We start from the raw sequence: 27,881 nt of genomic DNA on the forward strand, positions 1-27,881 counted from the left end.
ACCGTTCAGTGAAATAAATGAGGTCAGTGTTATAAAGAGAAATATGATAAGCTGCAAACTCAATAATACCCTTGTGCTGCCTGACACAAACATTAATATAGCAACAACCTGAAAGTAATAGCTGAATTAAACAAGAAGATGGCAGTATTCGATTTCAACCTTTTTATGTGACACTAACCCAATGATTACTGCAGGTGCTAAAATGGCCCTGACCAAGAACACATTAAGTAATCAGGCACAGGTGTCTTGGTGAAACTCCTAGAGGAAGAATCTAATGCTGAGTAGGTTATGAAAAGGACCTTGCCAGCTAGCAAACCTATTCAAGTTTATCCTTTGCCAGTCAATCGTCCAAGTGCCCTATACTTTTACTCGACTAAACTGAGAGAAGAAAACAGTTCAGGAAATGTTTAACACACAACCGAAAACATCTGGGGCTCTCTCCAGAGAGCGTTGGGTGATTCTCTCTCCAGAAGATTGGGTTTAGATGATTCCTTTCAACACAGGGCCTCATTTAAAAGAATTTGGCCTACGGCAGCATCGCAAGTCTTTTTGCTGTGCTCTCCTATGCCAATTTGAAAGGTCATGAATGCACCATATTTATGAGATACCTGCATTTCTGTCCTTTCAGCCAACTCTGGCACACAATTTGGTGCCTAGCGCCAATGCAGACACCCATGCACCATGGTGTAAGGGTGTATGCTTTGTGGGCAGGATTGTTTTTGCACAAGAAGGGGCACCTTCCTGTTAAAAAAAAATCCATGGGGGTATTTTCCCCATTCTATGTATGCTGCACAGTGCACCACACATGGATAGAGCAATAAACGAGGAGAAATGATTTTTTTTTACGCCTGCTCTGGTGAATGCGTAAGGTTTTGTCTCTGCCCCAAGTTTGCGTGATTTTGTAAATCGAGGGCAGCGTCAAAAACCATCGGTGTTGCATGGGAACACCCGCCGCAACACCCATGGAACACCTTGAAGCAGAGAAAGGCAACGCATCGCTTTTCTCTGCCTTGCTTACTCCATATCTATGAGGCCCTGCGAAGCTACTTAGAGTGGCTTTGCGTCTCCTCATAGATATGCTTGAGAGGCCTGCGCCACCAGAGTGTCAGCAGAGGTGACACTCCGGTGGCGCAGTTTCTTGTAGATAACCCCCACAGTGTTAAAGAAAAATTCATTGGTACATTTTGCGTGGATGTTGAGAAAAGACATATGCAGAAGGGAGAATTAAGACAAACATCAGAATAAATGCTAGGAACATCTGTTAACATACTCCAGAAAGGGAAGTTCATGGAGATTCCATAAAACAAAGATTGAACAATAAAAAACAAGTAGTTTATATGTTCAGGTATTTGTTGCCAGTCTTTATAAACATCCTGGATAACATTGTGTACATAATTGAGTGGCATATCAGGACACAAGCTGACATAATGCTTCTAATGAAGACCTGCCAGGCAAGGGAAGTCAAATACACAGAAGGAAAAGCATTTATATGAAACAGGAAAATAGGTTTAGGAGAACAACAGTCATGATAGAAAGTGTCTGAACCTCATAATCGACCCAGCAGATTTATGTTGGAAGTAGAACATAATGTTCTTTAGTTCTTTCACAAAAATGTGGTATATCCCTGCTTCCACACTCTGGACCTGATTTACAATTCTAAGTAACTGTACCCAGAATTTAGAGATGCCTGTCAGCTAGGCGGACATCTCTTAACATTGACTGGAGCTGCAAAATAACATTACTGTCTGTCATACGTTAACATGTTTTTGTCTTTTCAGAAACAAAATTCCAAAGCGGGATATTGTTTTTGAAAAAATTTATTTTTGAAAAACTAAACTAACGACTCCTGCACCATGGGAGTTTTCACTCATTTTGAGTGGGTGATTTAAAAATGTTTACTTTCCCTTACCATTATGTTTTTCACAGTGGTAAAGGAGAGTTTATCTGTCTATTCAACGGCCCACTCTACATCAGACGTGTCGTCGAATTGCCAAACTTCCAATGGCTCTTTCTCTGGCGGGCCATCGGAGGAGTATATCAATGACAGAGACAAAGTAGTCTCGTAAGGTCTGCCTATCTGTCAATCAGGTGGGTGGCTCATTGAGTTTAGTGGAGGGGGTACTCCGTCATGGTTGCAACAGAGTACCTTCTCCACCAAACTCTAAATCAGCCCCATCAAAATACATCCTCAACATAACTTAGCATCTGAGTAAATCTTCAACACCATTTCATCCATATAGTCAAATCATACTTCCATTGTCCTCCTTATAAAAGTGATGAATGGGAACAAGGCCCCGAAATGTAACAACAAAAAATACTTAATTGACTAGAAGAACAATGAAGCTGCCACTAACCTCTGCATCTATTTTATGGAGTTAAATCCTTGGCCCATTGGTGCTTTGACTATATATAGTGAAACAGCTGATCCATTGCTCCAAGAGTTATGCAAACCAGACGGAATGAGAAGAGGGAGCTATTGAGTTACCCAGTAAATCCTCACGCCAGTACTTAGTCACATACAAAATTACCGGGGTACTTGTAGATAACATGGAAATGTGGGTTTGAAACTAAAGTAAGTCATATTTTATTGATAGCTAAAACCATTCAATTGTTCCATCTTGAAAGAGCAATTTAATACAGTATGTCATCCATTATAAAATATAATTCATTGTGTGACATATGATTGGTCTGTTCATTCTAAAACCATACTCATGAATTTTACAAATCTACTTATTAAAATACCGTCATGCTGCAAAAAAACTTGTAAAAGGCTGATGAACAATTCCTTGTGCTCATTTCTAAGACTGTTTGAAAAGGAAGCATTTTTTTCTATTTTGAAGGCCTAGCAAACACAAAGTCCATGTGCTAATGGTTCTTTATGGTAGGAGCAAAAATGGCAAGCTGTAATTATTCTCTTACATCTTCATGTTTGTGCTACCTCCCGCCCATGAAAGAGCTTGAAGCGTAGCCTTAAAACTGAACTTTTATTTCCCATGAGAGTCAAGATATGTTTGTGTTGTTGCTTTTTTATAATTTCTTATTATTATTGGGCTGCGTTGCATCATTCTAAAAGATTTCAAATCAATATCTCAGTATTTGGTGTTCCCTGTCCTCTTGAGAATCTTCTTAAATGTCCCATAAGTTTTATAACAGCTCCATAGTGAAATCATTTGGAAATCCTTTAATATGATGTCGATGGATAGAGACCAAAAGGTGTTTTTTCTATGTTTGAATACTTGGCAAAGGTGTTCTTTGAACAAGCCCTTTTCTGCTTAGTTTAGTTAGAGTCAGTACCTTAGCAGTGCTGTGGATGAAGATTTATGCATTTTTGGAATACAAAACGCTTTTGCCAGGTTATGTTTAGAAAACGGCATAGAAACAGGTTTCCATAAATAGAACCTCCTATAATGCCAATCAGTTTTAGGGGTGTTCCCTTCTCCTTTCCATCCTTGAAAAGGATTTACTCTTGCTCATGTCAGAAGCTTCTGATTTCCCATGAATGTATAATTTTGTGGATCTGCACAGACTCACAAATAATTCCAGTCCTAGAGCAGCAATTGTTCGCCAACTGATTGCCCTGCAGCTTTTTGCATGAAAATATTTTTGCCATGAGGCACAGGGTCAAGACTGATTTGCATATGGCTGGGTTCAAACTGGAATGGCATGGTGAGCAAAAAAACGATGGATTTAGGCCCAGATCTCTGTACTGGGGTGAATATATGACATTGTTCTGGAATTCTGTCCATCAACTGTTGTTTTTGCATTTTAGTGGTGGAGTCAGCGTCAGTTCTGTCATCTGGAAATCCACCATCCCCGCTCTGTAGAGAGTAATTAGTGCATGAACTTGACTTATGTTGTCTGTAGACAGAAGATATTACCCAGTTTTAGAATACATTAGCAACAGGAAATATATTTTTTTATTTAAGACAATCCTGAAAGGTGAATCTACTAGAGGAATTTCCCCCATCTTACTCTCATCATGTTGGAGGACATTCCACCAAGTGTACAAACTCAAGTCAATTTCACACATGTAACTGACGCCAACGGCATAACATTTCATTCAGCTGAAAGGTAAGGAAAATCCTCAAACCAACAATTCTTTAAATAAATTATATTGAAACCTAGAAATTTTAAATAATAAATACCAGCTTCTAGCGGGTTGATGGAAACAGTCTGATGTGTATAGTACCTGATTGGCTGTCATAATAAGTGGGATATGGGAAAGTATAAGCCAGATGTACATACAACTAGTGGCAAAATAGTGGTTGCAATTTGGAATCAGTATTTTTGCAGCCAGTGTGGTAATTTTCAAACCTGCTATGTACTAACAGTTTGGTTTGTAAATCACCAACTCCAAGTGGGCCGGCATTTAGCCTACTTCATGAATATTAATGAGGTGGGCTGAAAATTGTGACCCACGAATTGCAGCCATCGCATGAATGGTTGCCTGCTGGAGTCAGTAGTCCACGATGTCTGTGATTGGGTTACCACTACATGTTTGTAGTTGATAAAGTGTTAATTTTATGCAACCAGAATTCAGTTGTAAAACATTAGTAATACCATTGAGATTTGGCATTTGGAAGCGATGCCCTAAATACGCCCCTTTCAAAAACCGAATGGATGTTTGGTTCTAAACTCAAATTGTGATTCGGTAACGTGTTACCGAATTGTAGTTTGGGTTTCACACATACCAAAATGCTTTTTTGCAGTTTTAAACGTCAAATTCTGATAATAGGCCAGTTTTCAAATGCAAAAAAGCTTATCACACCGGGCCCTATATACCTTGGGGCATATTACCAAGCCTCTTGTGCCGACGGTGCACCCCTTTTTGTTATGCACCGGGCAGTGCAGTGTGGTGCTCCATATTTACAAAGACACGAAAAGCCACCCTGCGTGGTTTTGGCGTTCATGTAAATACGGCCTCTTTTCACGCAGCACTTTGCATGAAAGGGAGATTGCATGGATGTTGTTGTGGGTGTTCCCACACAACACCCATGGATTCTGCTGCATTCCCAGATTTAAAACATTTCGGGAACCTGGGAATGCGTCAAAATCCTACGCCTATGCAGGGGAGGCGTGAAGAGGGACAACGAGGACAAATGCTTTTATTTCTCCTCGTTTTTTCTCGGAGTATGTGTGCTGCAGTCTGCAGCACACATAGGAAGATGAAATCACCTCTCATGATTATTTTTGTGTGGAAAGGTGTTCCTTCCTGCACAAAGACAATCATCCTCGCAATGCAGGAACCCTTGCACTATGGTGCAAGGGTGCCTGTGTTGGAGCATGGCAGGCAATTGTGCGCCGGTGTGGGGGAGAGCTTAGGGATACGTCATATTGTTGTAAATATGACGCATCCCTTTGCATCAGAAGTAACACAGCATGTCGCACCAAAATGGATTGCGGACCCGCGCTGAGTTACTTCATTGTAAATATGGAGTCTTGTTTGAGTTTTACCCTTGAAGTGCATTAAACAAAGCTTGAACTGATATGGGTACGAATTACCGGGCATATTAACAACACACAGCGATGAATATTGCTGAGCGCTATTTTTTATATCGATATCGCAGGCCATCGCCGGATTAAATTGCTGAGATAACGCGTTATCATCAATGTTTATCTCCACAGCGATAACAAATCCGGCCATAGCGGCAAAATAAGTGGACATCGCTGGAAATCCTGTGATACAAATGCGGCGATAAGGGAATCCTTGGTAATAGGGAGATATGGACTTAGCCACAGAATCCACCTCCCTTTATAAATATGGCTAAGTCTGACATTTTGCAGACGTTAGGTTATGGCGATAACCGCGCTTAGCACGGCTTTTTTTATCGCTATGGGTGTCCTGGGCTGGCTTGGTAATATGGAGAAGTGCAGTTAGCGGCATTTTCTTTGTTATTTTGAGATGAAACGCCCACTTTGCATCTCATTAGAGATACAAAGCGAGGTATCGGTAATAAAGCTGCTAACATGCGCTAATGCATGTTAGCACTGCCTTGTTAATAGGGCGAAAACATTATCTCCGCTTTTTTGGCTTTTAACCCCTTGCGTGCGGCGCAAATTCCGCCGCAGTGCTGCACATTCCAATCGCGGGCGTGGTCATGACGTCTCCCGGCCGTCGTCCGCACACGCCCACCGTAATGCACGACGGCCGGGAGACGTCGTGCGCATGCAAGGGGTTAAAACCAAAAAAGCGGAGATAAGGCCCTTGATGATATGCCCCTACTTTTTTTGTTCAAATTAAAACGCTTTCTGATCCAAGTAAAACAAAGCAGTGTAGCTTTTAGTTCTAATTCTCACACACATATCGACATGGGGAGGTCAGTTCATTTCATGAGAGTGTACTTCATTGTGTGTTTGCCTCGGTAGGCAGACTCTGATTGGCTGAGCACGCGCTCCGTTCACAAGTATTAAGTGCCTGTTCCAGTTCAGTCACCCTGCAACAGCATGCTGCAACAGCAGAAGGGCCACATGAATATATATACCACAGTTCGATCTGTGACTGGGAGGAATGTGAATCTATACTCTTACTGCCAAGAACGTTTGATTGATTGCTTCAATGAATCTATTGAATGCGTGCTTAAGCCCTTATTTAGAGAGCCTATATGAAATTGCTTTAAAAATGGTACATTTTTAATATTTCTCTCAGGGCTGTATACAGCAATATAATTCTTACACTCTGCAGGTGTAGGATAATCGAATTGGATGCGGAAAACATTCAATAAACATGCCTAATCGTTGATAGCCTTCCATTCCTTTCAAAAACATATGGGTGCATTAATGCACTTAAACATTAAGTTATTCCTGCTTATTTGTTCCAGTTCTTATATCACTCATAGCAAAAGAGAAATCTCGAATTCGTGCAAGCTAAGTTAATCACTCTGTATGTTTAGGGCCGCCATCCATCCATCCACCCATACCCACCCACTCAGCCACAATTTTAACTGTTTTTGTTTCCCTACCTATTTAACAATGAGGCGCGAGTGGTTAATTTCTAAAAAAAAAAAAAGTGCCGGGGCTCTCCTCAGGAGGCAGGTTGCACCAACACCTTTCTCCGTGTAATGCTGCGTAAAATAGAGCAAATAATAACCAGGAAGTGAGAAGAAGATGTGGCCTAATGGCCAGACTTGCGGACTTTGGAGCTGAGAGCCCAGGTTTCAGTCTCGGCATTGGCTAAACATCCTGCGATTCAAGTCAAGTTACTTTATCTCCGTGCCTACAAAAGATGAGTGTGCAACTATAGCGCCGGTGTTGATGATTAAGTGCCAGTGCTGAGCACCAGAAACCACCAGCACACATTAACCACTAAGAGGTGTCTAACACAAGTCAAGGAAGGCTGAATGCATGCTAGGTTTTCAGGATAACCACATGTCAATGATTTCTATTTCTGTCCATTGTAAGTTGATATCTTGATAAATGGCATGAAACCGATCATTCTAGCGAGAGGCAGCTCCTGCTTTTGCAGCACTCCCTATTTTTGTCAGCGCATGCCCTTTTGGGGGGCAGGGCAAGGCCTGTAGCACATCAGAAGACAGGGAGCTAGCAGCTCCAAATTCTCCCTTTGCAGGACTGACACAGAGATATGGCCCACAAAGGGAGCATTGTGACTGGCGGGCAAGCTCCCAACATTCTATCCAGGGAGTTTATTTTATATATGCGCTGAATCAACAGAGCATGCACGTATACATACTAGGGGGTTTATTTACAAGAGGCCTGTACTGCCGGAACATCCCTTTTTTTGATGCTCCGGTGGCGCAGGCCCCTCAATCATATCTATGATGGGATGCAAAGCCACCCTGCATGGCTTTGCATGGTCTCATAGATGTGAGGTAAGGCAAGGCAGCGCCAAGTGCTGCATTGTCTTACTTTGTGTCAAGGAGGCATTCCATGGTCATTGCGATGATTGTTCCCACGCAACACACATGGATTTTGAGGCTGGGCAGATTCACAAAATCATGGAGGCCTGGGGCATTGCCAAATCCTTACGCCTCCCCAGAGCAGGCGTAATGAGGAGAAATGTTTTCATTTCTTCTTGTTTTTTCCACTTTCCCTGTTTGCTGCAGAAAGCAAACATAGAGCGAGGAAAATGCCTCCATGAATTTGTTTGTGCAGGAAGGTGCCCCGCCCTGCACAAAAACAATCCTGCCAACATCAAAGACACCATAATTGCCTGCATTGGTGCTAGGCACCAGATTGTGTGCTGGCACTGACCAAAAGGACAATTTAAAAAATATATGCCCCTAGATGTGGTAGAGTTTACAGCCACATAAATACACAAAGCAAATCAAGAGTTCTCAAAGAAAGTTGGTCTCAAAGAAATACGGGGCATATTATCAAGCACTGCGTTAAAATTATTGCCGCTTTAGCGGCGATAATGGGCTTGATAATAAGCGACAGAGAATTCCCATAGAAGCCCACGTTGACACCAGAACATGGGCTTCTATGGGAATTCTCAAGGGCATATTATCAAGCCCATTATCGCCGCTTTAGCGCCAGTTTTCTGCCGCTAAAGTGGCGATAATTTTAACGCTGTTTCTTGATAATATGCCCCTACATTAGTGCAGATGTTCCACATCCAATTAGTGTAGAATTAGGGTCATCACACTGAATATTTTAGAATAGTGTATTATTACTAAACATAAATTACTATGATCAGTTGTGTACCATACCATGAAGTCACAAAACGTGAAGCATGTTCTGCCTTTTGCCTATATGAAAACGGCACCATATTATTTTATCATAGTACCAATGGTTTAAGACAAACATGCACTATCTGTAAGTTTTTATTTGTAGGTGATTTTCTGTTTCTTTATTAACTGTTTCTTACCTTTTTCTTATTTCCTCTCTGTGATTTTTTTTCTCACTCTTGTTAGGGTGTCTTGTATGTCTTTACTTGCCATTTTCCTTTTGTGCGTAAGTTGGTGTTCACCAAGGACCTTATAGTAAGCCCAGGATGGACGATTCCATGTGAGATTTTCAGATAAACCTCTCACAATGCTCAATTTAGATTAATTGTACCTTAATGTATCTTGACTACCTGTCTTGAAAATCTGGCATGGTTCCAGATTTCCTAAATCTATGTTCAGTATTAGGGAAGGTGTTGTGGCTTTGAGGCTGGAGCTGTCGAATGGGGAACCATGTTTGAATCTTGGCTTTGGAGCAATATCTTTTGATTGTAGACAAATCACTTTATTTCCTGTGCCTAAAAAATGTGTAACATATTCTGGTGCTCATGTAAAGAATTCAGGTTTGCCAGGTATTGCACTATATAAAACCCCACAAAATAAATAAAAAATAAGAATGGATTAGGCATCAAAAGTGGGCCTGGGTAACATCTTAATTATGCTGGAGTAATCAGAGTAATTTCATGTCAAAAGAGTCATGTGAAGTTACTTAAAATTTTGTAAGTCTGCTCATGTAATTTAGAGTAATTTGGGGCAAAAATGCCCACCACAGGAGACAGGGAATGTGTAAGAGTGCAAGCGGCTTCTGACTGCTGCTGTTCGAGTTCTGTTGCCTTTAGCTCTATTTCCTTAGCACAAAATGCATCTTCTGATCCTTTTAGGATGGGGGGGTGCATTTCAACTAAGAAAATACTACTAAATGCAGGGTTACGCTCTTCACCTAATTCCTCATACTGTCACATCATTTCGCTGTAATTTCACGTAATTACGCTACAGTAAATTATGTGAGCTACGCAGAATTATCCTACTGACGAATTTTAAAAAAACAAAGTAAATTGTGACCAAAGACAGTTGTTACTGAAAATTTCTAATTATTGACACCCATAGAAAAGTCGGCTGTGTACAATTTAGAACCTTGAATTTATTTTGGGTTTCATTTTCAATATGAGTGATTTGCTCATTAAGTAGCTTTCATTCTCGAGCGTATCACTTTATTAATTTGAGTAATGCCTTGCTGAAGGATTATGAATATAAACTGATCAATTTGTTCTGTTTAGAACTAACCATAAGGTAATTGAATATCCCATGGATGCATTGATGACCCATTGCGGAAGAACAAAAGACAACTTGTAAATGGGAGACTAGAACTGCAAAAATGGCAAGAATTAAAAAAGGCAATGCCATATATCTAGTTAAATCATTGGTTAAGCAATAGAACAAAATTGGACCAAGTGTGCATTGCTACATAATTTAACAATACCCTGTCTGTGGCTTACTGACCGACAGCCCTCAAAAACATCTTAAGTTTTCATTCACAATTTATAACAATTGATTCCTATAAATGTATTATGCCTGTATTTAATTAAGATGGTTTGACTAGCTCAGTGCAGTTATAAATGCCTCACCCAAGGCAGGGAGCACAGCCGTTTCTTTTGCCGCGAATAGCCTGAGATAAGCACTTACCCAGAAGACCGCATTCCCTTGAATATTTAATTATTTCACGCCTTCGGACAGGGCCGCGGATACTTAACGGGCTGGATTAATTAGAACATACTCGGGTTGAAGCCGGGAAAGTAAATGCTGTAAATTACAAGTGTGAGGCAGAAAACAGCTTGTAGAGACATTGTAATCAGCTCAGGATTTCAGTAAGCCCTGGAAAGGCGGCACACCCAATGACTTTCTAATTGACATTCTGCTCAAAATGAAGCTCACAACAATAATTAATCTGTGTTCCAGATAAGCTGTGAAGACCTTGAAGTGATTCATCTACTGGTGCAAGACTGCTAAATAATGCTTATTTAAGTAAACATGTAAACTGGACCAGAGAAAGCAGTAATGTTTTGCCATTCAAGATTAAACATGCAAATGTTCAATTTCCATTCTATTCTATTCCGTGGGATTCTTCAACCCCATGCACAAAAACCTATCTCTAATTTCATTATTATAAATGGGATCCCTTAATTAAAGGTCTGTCTCTAATATATTTATAATCAGTGACTTGTAACACACCCAATCGGTTATTACAAAGAAATTACATCAGAACTCTGCTGTAATAACTTATTACAGTTGGGTTCTGACATCACACTGCCTGCTGCCAACAGCCAAGGGGAAGGGAGGTCAGGTCCAAGCAGCATAAAACAAAGCAAGGTATTTCTTCTGTGATGCTTTTATAGCTGTACATTGACAAGCAGAAAGGGGAAATGTATGGCAGCATGTTCATTTTTGCACTGAAAAGGTAGTTAGAGAAAAGTTAGAATCTTGCTCTATGTTTCTACAAAATCCGAGCTACTGCCCAATTAAAAAAAAGACAACTGATATCTATTTAACCAATTCTAATATTGTTTCTACAAATAAAATAGCTAACAGCTTTTTTGATTTGTTTAATTTTAATTCAGAGATTCTATTTTTCTTCATGTTTGCAAACCTGCTCTTTCTTATGAAAGAGCTACTCACCAGGGATTTAAGTGGTTTGTGAGAAAGGTGATGGTGTGACCATGTATTAAAAGGAATGAAGAACCTCCTGCCATATGTAATAAGGATATTGCAAGTCACTTTGGAGTTCCACAACCTTATAAAGGAACGTGTTCCTCTATAGGGTCATGGAACTTTTAGGTGCCTTCCAATATCCTTATAGCTTGTGGCAGGGGGTACTTTATCCCACACATAATAGGTGACTCGTGGCACTCCCAGTCGACTCTAATAAAGATATGATGTCAGAACTCAACTGTATTTAATTATTGCTCTAGAGTTCTGCTATCACAATGCCTGCTGCCAGAGACACCAGCTGAGAGGAAAGGCATGTCAGGTCATGGAGCATAACTAAAGAAGCTTATTAAGAAACAAAACAAGACATTGCTTTTCTTTCTTCTGCTCTGTTTTTTTAGCTGTATAGTGACAAGCAGCTAGGAGGTATTTATGGCAACATGTTCATATTTTGCACTCCTTAGGTAATTATAGAAAAGTTACAATCTTTCTGTATGTTTCTACACTGCACCTTTTTTAAAAAAACTCCTTTGTATTCATCTGATTCTAATATTGTTTTACAGCAAATATCTAACGGCTCTTTTGATGTGTTTAATTTTCCACTATAGATTTTATTTTTATTATGTGTGTTTGCAAACATGCTCTTTGATATGCACCAAGGAATTAAGTGGTTTGTTGAAAAGATGAGTGAGGCTATGTATTATGAGGCATGAAGTACTCCCTGCCGTACATGATAAGGATATTGCAAGTGACCTTTGAATTCCATAACCGTATAAAGAAATTCAGCCTGCAGCCTCGTTCCTCCATACGGTCATGAAATGCCTCAGTGATGTGCAATATCCTTCTAATGTACAGCAGGGGGGACTTTAGCTCATATAGTTTTTTGTAGTATTATGTTATGTTATGTTAAGTGACTGTTAAATGACATTATGTTATGTTATCTTATGTTTTGTTATGTTATCTTATCTTGCCATGCTATGTTATCCTAACTTATGTTATCTTACGTCATGGTATGTTATGTTATCTTTTCTGATGTGAACTGCTATTTAAAAAGCATGCGAACTTCCCAAAGTGCTATTTGACATGATGCAAAAAAGAAACCGGACCTATAAAAGCAGTGGTAAAAGAAAGCCAGGCCTTAAAAACCGTGCAAAAATAAAGAGGAGAGATCTAAGGGCAGCTTTACTAAAAATTTGCATCAGGTTTGTGACACAAACATGAAAATGCTGGCCTCTGAATGGGAAAGGTAAAAGGCTATTCATTGGTTTATTTCAGGAAGTGCCAATTTTATTAGCTATTAAACGTCCTCCTTGTGACTCCCCTGAGTTTGGCTTTTTAGAGGTTTGGAAACATCAAGCAGTGCCTTTAGAAGTTCCCAGTCCTAAACGTTTTTCACATATTAGTTCAATTAGTTTATTTTTACCATTGGTGGTAAAGAGTGTCAAAACACTTCAATAACACTTAAACACTTTAAATCCAATTAAAATAATTATTGAAAATAAAGCTACCTACATCTCAGATAGCTATATACAGGCATGCTTTGTTGATATGTATCCTCTGTCAATGAGATCCTCAGCATTGTCATCTGTTCTTGTTTCTTGTTCACTTGTTTAGAGCCGATAGTTAGCCAGTATGTTGTCCTTGTCTACACTACTGGGTTCCAGTAATTGTTGGTTCCACTATGATTTTGGATTTCTATTCATTCCTGTTTTTGTCACTTGGAGCAGCGAAAGAATCAAGTTCACACACCTTAGTACTTTATGTGGGGACAAATCTGACTAAATTCAGAAAGCTTCTTAAAAACCGTGTTTGTAATAGGAAGCTACTCTTCTTCTGGTGCTTCCAATTCCTTAATTTAGGTTAGTTAAGGATAGATTTTGGACCTCAGCATCATGAGTGGGTTCTCTCTTATCCTATTCGTTTTTAATATCTTTTTTCTCTAGTAGTCGTATTGTTTGTTTGCGATTGAAGATATGATTTACTGTGTCTCACTCATGGCAACATGGTTAGTGGGAGGCATTTTAGTGCTTGACTTCCATGCCAGTAACCCCCCACCATTTTGTACCTCTTCGGGAGTGGAGCAAGAGGAGGGCTGCAGCAAGCTGGGAATCGTGCAGATTATGCCTCCCTAACCTCTTCATGTAGTTAGGTCTTATGCGGACTAGGGGCCACGAAACCTAACCCCCAGATGAGAACTCCGCTCAGACTCTTTTGTGGGCCGCAGCCAAACCCACCCCAGCACTTACCCATGTTAGGAAAATGTTTAATGTGCTTGCTCTTTGTGAGTCTTGATATTCTTTTTTTGTGTGTAGTTTCATGCTTTGAAGGTGGAAGTACAGAGTGATCAAATAGGTAGAACCTCAAATTAACTCCAGCAAATGTGCCGGAAGGAAGGGGCTTTGTGACTGTGCCTCTGCCATGATTGGATGATGCCCCTGAGAATACAGCTGCACCCCTGAATTCCCTGCAGCTGAATCAATTATATGTAACCCTAATGTTTGTTGGTTAATCATGCTTGCAGCCAGCTTGGGTTGCACCATCAGTGGTTGATCTTGGATCACTTGCATATTAACCCGTTACCTTGCAGTGAAACCTCCATCACAATTTTCCTCCAACAGATAATCACCTATTGCCTCTTATTTGTATGTATTCATTTGCTTGTGGTAAGGAATAGGCTGGTTGTTTGATTATGGGATATCATTGCTATGCTTATTTCCTAGGAGTCTGAGCCCAGTCATTTGATTGGTCAACGAAGCGTGCAGAAATACTCTTGGTGTTGTACACTATACAAATGATATATTGAAAGCAATGTAAAAAGTTGGCTAAATTAGCAACTGAACTTGAAACCCATAACTTAGGCTAAATTCTGTTCAATATTTAGAAAGTGACCATGATTTACGCTATATATTTATATCTCTTGATATACGTCATTTGCACCATTCGCAAACTCATGCTTCTTTTGATTTCCTGTACTAAAATGAAGGGGGCTGGAGACCTATTGCCCACTTACTGATTGATTTTGAAACCACTACTATATCTGTGTTTTTTTTTTAGATTTGCATTTTGACTTAATTGTGACATGCATTTGATGCCCGCCAACCAGTTGTCCTTTTGATGGTTGCATAAGATGCCCTCTTAAGTCAATGAGAGCACTGACTCTGGATGCTTTTCTTTGACTTGTGCCTTATTTCACAAACAAGCAGTCACTTGTTGGTGAACTTGGAATCAGGCATTCTCTCTGTCATATTCGTTTCAACATTGGAGCTATTTTGAAATGAATGTGAAGAGGCCAGATGGGACTTCCAGCTACAAAGGAGAGACTGCCTTCCTGAACTGTGAATTTAAAAGAAACGGGGATGTATGAAATATACTTCATAACATTTCCTTTGCTTTGTAGATTGTGAAGCATTTCGTCAAAAAAGGACACTGAGGGCAGATTCACATTTTTTCTTCATTTCCCTGGGGAGCTCCATTAACCATCAGTCTCTTGGGCACAGAGATTTCTATGAGCAGCATGTACTGTAGGCCAGCCATTCTTTCAAGGTCGTTTTGAAATGTTATAGCTAGGTCGAAGCATGTCTCAGATGCATGCTAACAGTCATCAGTCAGATAAGCAGCAGAAATAACAGTGAATGCGGCTACATTATTTCCTTTCTTTAGTTATCATTAATCTCTTGTCAACAAACCTTCGCAGGGGTCGATCCCACTGTACGGAACTCCAACGCCCTACCCTCAGACCCACCCCGTCATACGTCATCTTCAAGAAAGAGCTAACATTGCTGGTCTATCAAAGATACTTCCAGATATAACAGGCATAAGAATTCAGCATCCAAAAGAAAGTCTCACTGTGAGCGACACCTTAACATTGGTGGCCCTGAGACTTCCTTGTTGAATATGTGGTGGTGCTGAGCCAATGTGCATGTCTTCTCCATGAGCCTCCCCACAAACTCTGGTATTCGAAATAACCACAAGACTTGCTGCTTCCTGCTAGTAACCTCTGGGCCCGATTCACAGAACTAACTTAAGACAAAATCCTAAACTTACTACTTTTGGTATTCACAGAATGCGCTTACTACTTTTGGTATTCACAGAATGGATTTACGACTACTAACTTTACGTACGCACTCGGGCCGGAGATTCCGGCCCGGAGGTGGGACTTCTGGCCCGGAGGTGGGATTTCCGGCCCAGAGGTGGGGATTCCAGCCTGGAGGTGGAGACTTCCGCCATGGCCAAATCTCCGCCACCGCCCAAAATCCCCACCTCCGGGCCGGAATCCCCACCTCCGGGCTGGAAATCCCACCTCCGGGCCGGAAGTCCCACTTCTGGGCCGGAATCTCTGGCCGGAGTGCGGACGTAAAGTTAATAGTCGTAAATCCATTCTGTGAATACCAAAAGTAGTAAGTGCATTCTGTGAATACCAAAAGTCGTAAGTTTAGGAATTTGTCTTAAGTTAGTTCTGTGAATCGGGCCCTCTGTTCCCTAGTACTCTTTATTTTTATGTTAATACACATTGTCAATATCAGCCTATATAACCCACTCAGCTGCCCTGATAAGTCTGGTATGCTCATTATACAACTGCAGATCATAATTGGTTTATCATGATGTGTGTCTTCTTTGATAACAATTGCTGCATCCACATGACTTGCTTTTCTCATTCTGATCCTTACTTGTTCTTAATGGTTCTGTATATGTTATTCTTTTGGATGTTCCATTAAAATTGCAAAACTTCTCCATACATCGCTTTTCTTTCAAAGGAATACCTTCAAATTAATCAAACACATTACCTTTGAATACTGTATTTTATATCAGGTTATCAGGTTATCGCTCGTTGAGGTTGGCATAATGATGCATAAGAGTTCTGAGTCAAATATTGGGACAACAAAAGTCATCTGAACTACTTAGTATGAAAGATAACACTCAAGTGTGCCAGTAAAAAACTTGGGTCCTGTTTATGATGGTTGGTATCGGTCCCACCGACATCCATCCCATCGGCCCAACTGCCGCATTAGGATGCAGGGGGTCAGAGCTTGGCTGTCGGGGGGAAAGACTGCCACCTCCGACCGGATCAAGGATCCTGTCAGAACGGCAGTCAGATTCGTCAGATTCGCAATCCCTGAATGGGGACAGTACCTGCACAGGTGCTGCTGTCGGGATTGCAATATCCTTTTGCCTCAGCTTTTTCATGGCAGTCCAACTGCCATGGAAAGGCCAATGGAAACACACTTTAAGGCCTCATACAGGGCCCCCGTGGGCCACTTTAAGTGGCCCGAGGAACACATAGTGCCCCCCACACATCCATGCACCATGTGCCAGGCATCATATGGTGCCTGGCACCTGGTGCACGGATGTTTGAGAACTGCCCTTTTCCACTGCAGCCTGCGCCACAGGCCTTTTTAGGGCTTCAGCACAAGCTGCAATGGATAAGAGCAGTTTTCCAACTGCCTGCACGGTGGTCGCATTGTAGTTGGCAGGTGGGATCGCCACATATAGTCGGTCGAACACCTGCCTGAGGTGATGGAGGTTGGATGCTCCTCTGACCGCCATCGTAATGAGGGCCTTGGTGCTTCACACAAACGGTGGTGATGCCTGGTATAAAATGGAGATGTTGGGAAGCCAGGGGGTAAATTGGCAGGAGGAGGTTTTATGTTGATAAAATGCAAATAAAAGCACCTCGCCGGCCCTGGTTCCAGGGGATGGTATATATTATGAAACCCCAATAAAAAATGTATAGTAAAATAGCAAAACTAATCCTAACCAGAATAATTTCTGGTAGCCATCTTTAATTGAGAATTGTTCATATGATCATAGCAGCTTAAAGTGCACAGACAATAAAAGCACATCATTAACAAAATTATCCAATTTAATGCATCACATTTCAAAGAGTGCAAGTTTATCCTTTTCAGTTTATTGACTTCTTTAATTATAGTGAAGATGCTTTATGCAAGTGATAATATTTGCCAAGGATCTGAAAAACTTAGTGCACAATTTACATACATGGATCATCAGAGACCAACTGTGAATACACTCTCAACTATGCTGCAGAACAACCTATGTAAGAGATAGTTCTCATTTTGCCACGAGGGAGTAGTGGGTCTGATTTAGAGAAAGCTGGTGGTGTTTAATCCTCCAGAAGCAATGTTAAGTTTCCAACAGAAGTGTGAGTTCCCCTGGAGGATTCTACACAGGAGAAATTACTATAGCTAAACAGTAGTGTCAATGGAAATTTCTCTTTTCATTATTTTACTGGTGATTCTACAATACCACCAAGAGAATCAGGGTAGTGGCCAATCTGGGAAGGAGCCTAAAGTATTGACATGAATGGTGCCTGAGCGCCCACGAGGCATCAATTATCTGATCTCTATCGGTCAATTGGTTTCTGCGAGGAACCCTTGGATCACGTTTGGTGGCACATGTGAAACAATTACCTATACACCAGTGAAAGTCAGAGGCATGAGTCTCAAAACATTGCATTTACAGAGTCAGAAACTGCAATGCACCGAATTGGTTTGTAGTTCGTAATTACCCTTTTGAATCATAAATCACACATTGTGACCCCTTGTGCTTTGCAAGTGAAATGTGGAGGCTCTCTCCCACTTGTGGTTCACACAGGTATGGACACATTCTTAGCGACCATATTGGTGTTGCAAAGCATGCAATGATACATTCCTGCCATGGGGAGGTGCTGTGCTTTTAGCATAGTTTAAGGTCTCCAGTTTGATAGCTTACACTTGCATTGTGCAGAATAAGGACACTGAAGAACAGACTATGGTCCCAGGACCACTGAATGATGTCCTCGTTGTCTGAATTGCCGCATGCCGCCTGCTGTTATATTGTTTTCGCATATGTCCTGTTATTGAGCAGTGGTCACATTGCTGGCACACTGCGAATTTTAAGGCTTGACTGGAGGTTTGCTTTACTGTCAGGCCTTAGTCCAAGCAATTTTAACTTCATTAGGACCCACAAGCCAATTTCTCTTCATTATTATTCATGAGGCAGGAGATTTGGAGCTCTTAGTAAAAATTATCTTTGCGGTGTGAGGGCTTTGAGCACGCCTTATACTGCAAAGGTATATGCGGATCGCAGTGCAATACAAGATTGTTTTACAACCAGACTTTTGTGAAATTCAGGGCAATGAATTTAAATGATTTATTGCCACAAATATGTGAATGAATGAATAAATAAATGAATGAATGAATGAACAAGGGATTTATAGAGCGCAGAAATCACCCCGAAAGGGGTATCTTCGCGAAGTAATAAGATAAATAAAACAAAGATAAAGTTGGTCATCGATACCAATCGGTCAATAGTAAACAAAAACAGCCCTTTGGGTAAACACTGGAATAACTTGTTCAATGTTTTCCAAATTGTCCTCTATGTGATTGAATCGAGACCGTGGTAACCTATGTGGCACTTCACAAGTGAACGCAATTGAGTAGAAGGTGATGGTTGGTCTCGCTGAAAGTTTTACCTACTCAAAACATTTTGGGAGGTTGAAAATCTTCGTTTATTTATTAATTTTGATATTGTGCAAAGCACTGGATTTAAATTTTATTTCGGAACACTGAGCTGTACAAAGGAGGAATAGAAAAGCAAAATAGGAGAACATCTTTGGAGTGCAAATTTACAGTCTAATAGAGTTAAGCAAAAACTAACATCGAACATTGTTTGCTCACAAAGATAGGTTTCAGATCAATTATTTCATGAAAAGTGCAATTTTGAGAATTTTAAGGAGTTTCTTAAAATGGGGGAAGTTTGGTTAATCTCTGAGTTGAAAAATACCATCTGTTCCATCAATTAAAGGCAATCGCTCCAAAGAGCTGTAGCTGTTCAGCTGCCAGTTAAAGGGACATGGAGGGATCACATGTAATAATGTTGATCAGAGGATCCTGAAGCAGATGTAATGTAGAGACAATGTTTGCAAATATATCAGGCTTAACGGGTTAGTTAAAGTGATATGAATTTGAGACTTATTTTAAAATAATTGTTATTGATTTTCAGATTATTTATCCCCTTAACCTTCACAGGATAATTTGAATATGTATGAATAATGAAACACTTGCTAATTTTGTTACGTACACAGCAAGGACACCAGGATGTTCGATTAAATCTAAACAGTAAAAATGCAAACACAGTCAAAAAGATTCAACAATATCAGGTGAGGAATATACTTTCTAAGGCTATCTGGCATTAAGGCAGGATTTTGAGACCCATGGAAGATACGCACAATATTTGGCTCTTTGAAGTTCTAAATCCTACCGGTTCACTTAGGAATGAGGATATGAGCATTTGTTTGCATCAGGTTTGAGTGAACCACAGAACTAACCAGCAGGAAAAGGGCTAGTGAGAAGTAGATTCTTGCTGAATATCTGGTTTGAGTCCGATAGGCTGTCTACAAACTTTAAGATCTCGAGAAGTTCTGGTGCCATCCCTTGCTTCATTTTTCCATGCCTCTTCCATTTTGTCCCACTGTTGAGAGATGGAGTATTTTGTAGGCCCTCCTTAGTCTTCGTTATAAAGTACCACTTCTGCCCATCGTAGAGTTGCTCTTAACTAGACCACAAGTACTGGGGGCTTGTGGGGCTGCCATTTCATTTTGATAGACTTCCTTGATAGTAATACGGATAAGTCCAAAAATGTAGGTTCCACTCTGCCACTCTTCACATGATTGAAAAGCCCAAGAATACAATCCAGGGTACACAGATCTGCATGTCCAGTTATACGGTAGTTAGAATGTCTATGACTCACACCAATCATCTTACTATTTTCGAGCAATCCCACAGCATGTTTTTGAGGCCTGCAGTTGGATTATGGCACCTGGGGCAGTCAGAGTGGGCTCCTTGGGATATTCAATTCATATTACTCTGGGTTAGGTAGGCCATATAAATTATGTTAAATTGTTTAGTGTGATTCTGTCATTGATGGAAATCTTATGTGGTTTGGACGGTACCTTGTCCCATTGGTGGTCATGGAAATCCCTGCCTAATTTCATCTCTCAACTATGTAATGCAACGGGTGCTATGTAAAGCGCTCTGATACCCGATTTGGGTCATGTTCGTGCTATATAAAACTCTGTAAAAAAATTAACATTTCACCGATCAGGAGTGGCCCAAGCAGGTAAGAGCGGTGGGGTGGGTTTGACTCGGCAGACAACAATGAGGGAAAATTGATTTTTTATTTAATTTTCCCTCGTCATTGTCTGTCAATTTACACCCACCCGCCCCACCACTGATACCTGCATGGGCCACTCCTGTCACCGATCTTCCAAATTGATCTCAGTGCCATGACTACACTTCTATAGGCTAAGAATTGTCAAATGTGACAATCATACTATTCAACTAGAGCATTTAATGTAACCAGATGACCCTCCTGCAATAGACCTCCTAATATTGAGATACCTGCTTCATCCCATTAAATCAAATCTCTCCTAGTAAAACTGTGGCTTTACTGGAATTATGTAGTAGTGGGATCCCAGGATACTAAGTGGTAACTCGAGCATTGATTTTTGAAGCACCTATTGTGAGCATCTATTATCAGCTGTACCAGACACCAAAATCCTTTGTGATTTGAGGTGTAGCAAAGAAAAATTGCTGACATCTGGCCTTTTTGGAGGTGGGACCACGTGAGACCTGTTTCAGCATAAGAATGTCCTGTGAGCCACTTTATCTGGGTAGCTCAATAATAGTGCTCCAAATTGGGTGTCCCTTGCCTGCCTTGCTCTACCAGGAGAGCACCAGCTCAGCAAGCGCCAATCTCTGCCTACCAGCATTCCAGATCAGGTCCCCAAGCATTACATCCAAATCTTCGCAAACGTTTCTGGGAAGTAACAGAGGGAAATTTGAAAAATAATAAAGTAGGCGGGAAAGCATTACCATCTTCGAGAGAATTCTTCTTCTTACTGCTGCCATCACAGTATTTTTCTAGAACAATATTTGGGAGCTAAGTGGGTGCCACTGCCTTAGTCACGCTACCATCTTGTAGAGAGTGATCAAGTGGAAGATCCTCACCCCTATGTAATGCAAATCAGCTCTCCACTCTGATTCGCTGGGGTTGCTAGGAAACAAAACATGATTTCGACCAGTTTGCTACTAACCATGAGCCATTCAACTGCTTTCAAGCGCGGTCTAGCCACAATTGGCTGCATATGAATTTCCTACTTGTATCTCCTGAGAGCCAGTGAAGAGCTTTCAGTGTTCAGAATGTTAGACCTTTACAAGTTCAGCCACATGTAAGTAGCTTGGCGTTTGTGTCTTTGAAGTCTTTCTACAACATTCTTTGGAAGGCTGGTGAAAAGCATCTTGCAGTAATTTAAGTGCCCTCATTGGGCCAAGCATGTAAGGTATAGCCACAAAGGATTGCATGCAGTCAGATACATTATTTAAGTGGCCAGATGTGGTCACCAACTACTCAGTAAAAAGCTCAGACCAAAAAGGATTATTTGAAGCCATCGAGGTTGCGCCTTTTTCAGGTAGGCTTGGTAGGTTGCCCAAATTCTATAGCACTGATTTTTCTGAAATCTGATTTTGTCACCTATCAGACTAATGATATATACCCTTCAGCTATAAAATACTGATAGCCATTCATTGTTTGAAATCAATGAAGACAAGGGTAGAACGACAAATTCGGTCTATGTGCAAAAAATCAAATATAAATGATCATCTTAGTAGGGAGATCATTAATTCTTCTAAATTGGTGATCTGAAGAAATACCAATTTTCCAACAGTGGTCGTGCAAATATGCAGAATTAAGGAATCTGAAAAGAAATGCGCGCTACAATCAGTGTCATATGCAAAGTTTTTGAGGCTCTGGGAGGCGTTTGGTTAAATGGTAAAAAATTAAATTTCATTATGTGTTGATTGATCGTTGTCTTTCAAGCCATAGCTTTTTAATTGATGAATGTTTCTTATTGATATCATTATTTATATTATTCCTGTATATTTTTTTACTACTCAAAATATACTGTTGTTTCTAAAAGGTTGTAATAATGTGACCTGTTTCCGTATATTGATTATTGAACTCTTCCAATAAAAAGAAAAGGGGAAAAAAGGAATTAAGAATGACTATTTTAGCAAGGAGTAATTCCATGAGAAGTTTCAACTAACTCTAAAGAGAGTCAGAAATAGTATGTCGAGTACACACCCTCTAATAAGAAGTGATGACATGAGATAGAAAATACTGTGACATCAGCCTCTTTCCTACATACAGAATGCGAAGAACAAGGCTAGTGCCAATCCTCACTTGCCAAAAATGTATACTCGCAAGATGTCAATATCAACTGTTATGTTATATTCTGTCCTGTTCTTTTCTGTCCCGCACTGTCATGTTATCTAGTTTTATAGAGTGCCCTACATTAATTAGCTTTCCTGTTAAGTGGACAATCATGAATTGATATTGTACAGTGTAGGGAGGATTGCAGCACACTTATCTGATTAGTGCTGGGCGTTGTGCCACACTACAAAAACTGTTCGTTTCCAGTCAGTATGACTAATCCTAATGGAAATACAGTTATAGTTAAGTGATTACACGGTTGTTCCATCGTTCATGCTCTGACTTAGTGGAACTAAACTATCACTTCCAAATCGCAGACCTTACTCATAAGGTGGTCCATCACCGGAGAGCCACCTGAATGCTGCCACCAATTAAATCTTGGGTTTGACACTCAAAGTTATAAGTTTCCACAGTTGCGCTGCTGAAAATATACAGTGACGGGGCGGCAGTGGTGGGGGGGAATTTATACAAAATTTACAAGAAAGACTTATTGATGCGGTCAGCTGCCTCATGCCTCGGTGTTCTTCTGCTCTCCTGCTGCTCCTAGCAGTCCCTGAGACACCATCACAGACTCTCGATTCAATCCAGACGCTGCTCTCATGTTATGAGAGCAGCGCTGGGATTGGTGTGAGTTTGCTGGTTTGGAGCTCGCTCAGTCACTGGGAGTCTGTGCTGTTTCTCCATCCGGTTGTTGACTACAGCTGGATTGGCCGGCTAAACCAACATGCCCACTTAGAGTGCCCACCACTCCTCCTCACTACTATGACTCGGCCAGTCACTTACAAAAATGATAATAAATGTGTTCATTTACTGATCCCAAGACCGCACTCGCGCTTTAGCTGTAAACATCGTAAGCTAAAGCGAGGGTGCCGTGATGGTGCTGCGATGGTTTGAAAAGTAAAGAAATAGAAAAACATCTTTTTTCTAGTACTTTTCTTTTTGTAGCTTACTATTTTACAGCTAAAGTGCAAGTGCAGCTACGGGATCAGTAAATGAACAACAAGCATGGCGTTGTGTACATAAAATGTATGCGAGTAGCCCATAAACGTGGTGGCAGGTAAAACCAGTGGTGTGCGCACGCGGAAAATAAGTAAAACAATCAATAAAGTTAACATTCGATTAGAAAAACAAGATTAATCAGGGATGAGGTAGGTGGGGGATTGAGACAATACCGGGCACCTGTGTTGTCAAAGTGAAAGCGGGTGCCCATGTTACAATGAAAGTGGGTGCCCATGTTATTGAACGCAGGTGCCCATATGCTGCCTGCAGTAAGAGAAACTCAATAAAGTAGTGCTTATAGACTAAATAAGACATACCATGTAACAACCGAAGTAAAAGGGCCAGTCGCCATGGGAGGTTACAAATAAAGACAAGGCGGTACTAAGGAGAGACTAACAAGCCTATTTACGAATCAGAATCCAGCATTTACAAAGGACAATGACACAAGCCGTCGACAAATATGGGCAAAGAGTGGGCGGGGCTTCTATTCCATACCCCACTACAACAAGTCTCGCTGAGCAGCTTGTGCGCCTAAAAAACATTGTGATTCTTTGTGGTTAAGTCATACCAATTCTGTTTACTCCAAAATTGTAAAAGTAGTGACAGATATGTTTTAATGGAGTAGGCTCATCTGTAAAATGTTTAGCAGTCGTGAATTTTAAAACAATACACCACATCATACACACGGACAATATAAAGCATATTTCTAAAAATAATGTTCTTTTCAACGACACTTGGATTATGCTCTTGCTTAAATTGTACATTCATATTTTATTATATCATGAAGACGCAGGGGCATATTATCAAGAACGGCGTTAACATCTTCGCCGCTTTAGTGGCAGGAAACTGCCGCTAAAGCGGCGATAATGGGCTTGATAATATGCCCTTGAGAATTCCAATAGAAGCTCATGTTGACCCTAAAACATGGGCTTCTATTGGAATTCTCAATGGCATATTATCAAGCCCATTATCGCTGCTTTAGCGGCAGTTTCCTGCCGCTAAAGCGGTGATAATTCTAACGTCGTATTTTTTCTAAAGTATTTCTGGGCATATCAGCAAGGCGAGGCGATAGAATTATCGCCGCTTTTGCAGCCGTTTTCGGCCGAAAAGCGGCAATAATTGTATCACCTAATTAGCAAGCTCACGCTAACGCGTGACAAACTTGTGTTAGTGTAGGAATTCATAACGCCCAGCTTTGCATCTCTAATGAGATGCAAAGTGGGCGCTAAGCGATATTTCTCCTATCATCAAGCCCCACGCTATGAAGCATAGCGGCAAGAAAAGTAGCGATAGCCTCTGTTATCGCTACTTTCCTTACGCCTGCTTCAGGAATGACTTAGCCATGATATCCTATGGAAGGTGGATATCATGGCTAAGTTTGTGAATCCTCCATATCATCAAGCTAACGCCACATTGCGTGAGATTATCGCTGGGTTTCCAGAGATAATCACACGTTAGGCAGTTAGCATGAGGATTTTTATCACTTTTGAGATAAGCGTTGCTGATAGCACGCTATCTCAGCGATAAAAATCCACGTTAGCCGGCGATAATTATCCTAGCGCTAAGTGCGCTTAGCGATAATTATCGCCGGTTGTTGCTGATATGCCCCTTCCATTTTTATCTATTAAGTAATGCCCTTTAAAATCAAGTAGATTTTGAGTTCTAGTCTTAGGCTCGTACTAAAACCACAAAAATAATAATTAAATAACGTGTTTTGCAGCATTGTAATCTGTGGTAATATAAATATGTATCACAAAAGCGTGCATCGAGTACATCATTGCTTATTAGGAACTGCTCTCTTGAATACCATCAGTTGCTTAAATTAACTGTGCATAATTAATTGTTCTGACTTGACCAAATTGACTGTAATGAACAAGAAACAAAACCTGTCACGCAGTTTCCCACTGAAGGAATACCAGTTTGCAAATAAAGCAGTTTCTTTGTACAGGATTGCCATCAAAGAGTTCTCCTCAACTGGCACACCATTCAGCTCCTGTGTTTTCGCGGGCTTTTTCTGATTAAACACCATAGCTTCAAATGCCTAATCATCTCGTCAGGATGTCGTGAGCAGGTGGCTCTGTGATTCCACACGTACCGTTTCTTGCACGGTACTCCTCGCATCTGTCAGATTTACCACAGACAAAGGAGGAGGCACATGTGGACCTGATGATCGCGAGAAACGTGCTGGGCTTTGAATTCATTGCCAGCTGGTAATGTGTTTCATCGAAGTACTAGCATGTTCCTCCAGTAAACCCTCCGACGGGGATTCTCGCCACGCTCGTCAACTTCAGCACAATGACGAACCCCCTTCCTTATACGATGTTGTAAGAGAAAGAAAGCACGTTGATTGCCAAACACAGTGTAAATGTAGAGGGCGCAAACTATTGTCGCTTCAATAGGACGGTGTTCACTTAAGACGTTTACACTAAAATTGTCTCTGCTCCTAGGTTTAGAGTACTGGAAATCGGTGGGAAATCCTCAAATTATCTGGGACATCTCGCCAATTGCCTGACTGGATATGTTTCTAAGGCTTTTTGGGGCATATGTACAAGTAAAGTGGCTGAGTGTGGCGTTAGCCTTCCTGGCTTAACGCCTCACTCCGCCACTTCAGAAACGCAGGACTGCACCATATTTACAAGAATATGGTGCAGCCCTGAATTTTCCCCTATGCTGGCACTACACTTAGCAGCCTAGCGCCAACGCAGGCACTCTTGCACCATAGTGCCAGCGTGCAGGGGAAGATTGTTTATGTGCAGGAAGGTCGCCCTTCCTGCACATAAACAATCTTTAAATGCCTCTTTGTAACTTCTATGGGGCATATTTATGACAACTGGCGCATCCCTGCATATCAGCAGGGATGCGCCAGTTATTGTGCGCCACAGGTCCGCCACCGTAGATGCGCCGCATTTATAATGCGGTGCACCATGGGGCAAAAACGGCACAGATGCGTGACGCAACTGTGCCGTAAAAGTGGCGCATTGCTGGAGTTGCATCGCAAGCGCGACGCAGCTCCAGCAATGGTCTGGGGGGCCCTATGTTGTTAATGCTGCGTCAATCCTTGCGCCTGCTTCAGGCAGGCGCAGGGTTTTGACGCAGCATGGGTCTAAAAGTGACTGAGTGAAATCTTGTAGATTTCACTCAGCCACTTTTAGGAGGCGTTCCTGCGCCGGAACGCCCCCACCCCCGCGCAGAAAAGCCTATATGTGGCGGAGGGCTTTACAATGTGACGCATCTCCCAGATGCGTCATGTTGTAAGTACCCCGCACCATGGTGCAGGATTTACGCCGTGACGCAACGGCGGCGTAACTGAGGCGCAAGGGGCTTGTAAATATGCCCCTAAGTGTGCTGCTGAATGCAGCACACACAGAAGTGGGAAAACAGCATTTAAAAATAATGATTGTTTATGTGTAGGAAGGGGGACCTTCCTGTACATAAACAATCATTAGCCTTTTCCTGTTTTCATGTGTGCTGCACAAGGCAGCACACATGAAAACAGCAAAAATGAGGAGAAATTAAACATTTCTCCTCGTTGCGGAAGGGTAAGACCTTGTTTTCCCTGGTCTTAATTTTAGCGCTGCCCCATATTTACGCCATTCTTGTAAATATGAGGCAGCATCAGAATCAATGGGTGCTGCGGTGGAACGTCAACAGCAACACCCATTGCCCTCCCCTTTCACGCTAACTATAGTGTGTAAAGGTGCCTTATTTACAAGATAGTGTTAAGCCACGTTAAGTGGTTTAATGCTACCTTGCAAATAAGGTGAGGCCCCTGTCACCATCAGGTCACTGAAAGTGATGTTTTGATGGCAAAAGGGATTTGTAAATATATGCCCCCTTGTATTTTCCACATGCTAAATTGGTGAAACCAAAACTTTCATGCACGGATATAGCACACAATAGCTAACCTAAATATGCCTATAATCCACCACCATTCCAACAGATCATGGGCTCAAATCGCATGTAAATGATATCCAAACAACTCTTCACTACCTAAGGTGAATGACGCTCAATAACATTTTGCTTGAATCACACAACACAAAAATGTCACATAGGACAAGAAATTACCACAAGCTTGGCATATCACCAGCATCGTCCATTTTTGCAAATACTGCGTGCACCAGCCTATGGACTATGACCCTTTATGTTCTTTTTCACCTAATATTCTATAGCTCTATATATAATAAGAAAACGGAAGTCCCTATTATGGCGCCTTAAACTGCTAAGAGAAGTTTA

At 41.2% G+C, this 27,881-nt stretch overlaps 1 protein-coding gene across 2 annotated transcripts in view; it reads right to left on the minus strand.

Moving 5' to 3' along the window:
- Nucleotides 1-27,881, minus strand: part of GPC6 (glypican 6) — a 3,429,025-nt gene that overhangs the window by 3,278,840 nt on the left and 122,304 nt on the right. The window lies entirely within an intron of this gene.

Source organism: Triturus cristatus, chromosome 8, assembly GCF_964204655.1.
Source record: "Triturus cristatus chromosome 8, aTriCri1.1, whole genome shotgun sequence".
Classification (NCBI taxonomy): domain Eukaryota; kingdom Metazoa; phylum Chordata; class Amphibia; order Caudata; family Salamandridae; genus Triturus; species Triturus cristatus.